General features: G+C 35.4%; 1 long non-coding RNA gene across 1 annotated transcript; it reads right to left on the bottom strand.

Moving 5' to 3' along the window:
* Positions 1 to 1,325: 1,325 nt before the first annotated feature.
* On the bottom strand, positions 1,326 to 1,828 carry LOC145063578 (uncharacterized). Its single transcript, XR_013688017.1, has 3 exons — positions 1,758 to 1,828; positions 1,542 to 1,677; positions 1,326 to 1,388 (listed from the first exon to the last, which is right to left on the bottom strand). It is a non-coding gene; the product is annotated as an uncharacterized LOC145063578 (long non-coding RNA).

Below are 1,828 nucleotides of genomic sequence, written 5' to 3'. Positions count from 1 at the left end.
GTTTAGATAATGATTTTTTTTGCTAATCATTTACCACTTATTTCTAAAATATCTCACAACTAATTTTTACCACTTAACAGTATTTAGATGATGAATTGATAGCTTTCCTAATCAAAAACTCAAATACTAAAAAGAAAAGAAAAGAAAATGCAAACCAAACTCGGGTTGCCTCCCGAGAAGTGCTTCTTTTTGATGGAGTCATGAGCCGGACTCCGTGCCTCCTACGTCAAATTGTTAGAAGAGCCCACCACTTGGATCTTTTGTTCCTTGAAATGCCTCTTATAAGCTTGCACTCGACGAACGCCTTTTTAGAATTCTCCTTTTTAGGCTTGACTTCATTTTCATCGAGCTTGCATTTGATCCCTTCAGTCTTCCACTACTAGAAAAACTGCCTTTTACGACGCTCATTGCGCGTCGTAAAAGGCTCAGACGACGCGCAAATGCACGTCAAGGAAGGCCCTGTCATAAAGAGAGACGACGCGCTTTTGCGCGTCATCTATAGACGACGCGCATTTACGACGCTCATTTACGACGCTCATTTACGACGTGCAATTACGACGCGCGTTTACGACACGCAATGCGTATCAAGGAAGGCCCTGTCATAAAGGAAGACGACATGCATTCGCGTGTCGTAACCTTTCGACGCGCGTGTTAATGACACGCAATGCGTATCAAGAAAGCCCCTGTTAAGAAAGGCCATGTCATAAATGAAGATGACACACATTTTTGCGTATCATAATTTTAAATGATTAAAAAAAATATTATTTATAGATTTACTAATTTTCAAATTAAATAATACATTAAAAATCTCATAATACAAAATAAAATACCATAAATAACAAAGATAATTCATTTCACTAACATGTCAAATACAAATAATTATTCCAAAAGTGAGTAAATGTTATAAAAAAATGAACTCATTTATATACAATTGCATCATCTAGCTTACTATGTGCCAACAACTCTCTGTGTGTTTACTTTTGCTTGAGTCTCGTTTCCTCCAAAGCTTCTAGCCATGCCAAAATATGATATCTTGAGTCTCGTTTCAAGAACCAAAATCACCTTCAATCACCCAATTAAACTCTAATGTTGGTAGACTGAGAGTTCCAGAATCAAGTTTACATCCATCACCTTCAATCACCCAATTAAACTCTAGATCTTCTATTGTTTGAAAGAAATTGGTGTTTGTAATCTATGAACAAAAAACACAACGACCAAGGTTAACATTTGCTATATAGAAAGCACAACTGGACATATGAATATATAATATGCAACATAAGCATTTTCATGAAAATGATATAGACAAATAAGTAAGAGTGATGATATTGATACCTTGATTACACCATTGGTGAAGGAAATTTTAATTGGTTGATAGCAATACTTGACCTCTGAAAACAAATAAACAAAGGATCACATCATAACTAGCTCAATGAAGTAATTCTTATACATTGTCTCTACCAAAAGATTCATCATGGAAACATTTTTGTTGGAAATAACTAAACAAAAACCTAAATACTAAGTAAAAAAATTATAGTAATCACCATTTAGAGCAGGATGAGGAGTCCGATCAGGCCATATGAGACCATTTAAGCAGAAATTTAAGTCATTTGGTGTATCTCCAAAGTCACCTCCATATGCCCAGTATTTGCTACCATTTGCATTTTCCTTGAGTAACCCCTGAAACTAGATGCAAATATTTAGAAATACCCTTGCACCACATTTACAATTTTATAAAATTTAAGAGATGAGTTTCAAACCTGGTCAACCCAATCCCAAATAAACCCACCTTGCAGACCAAATGTGCTATCGATTGCTTCCCAATATTCAT

The sequence above is a fragment of the Lactuca serriola genome, chromosome 7 (assembly GCF_051521515.1).
Source record: "Lactuca serriola cultivar US96UC23 chromosome 7, Lser_US96UC23_V15, whole genome shotgun sequence".
Taxonomy (NCBI): Eukaryota; Viridiplantae; Streptophyta; class Magnoliopsida; order Asterales; family Asteraceae; genus Lactuca; species Lactuca serriola.
The sequence above is the reverse complement of the archived record's forward strand: the minus strand, read 5'-3'. Positions and strand labels throughout refer to the sequence as shown.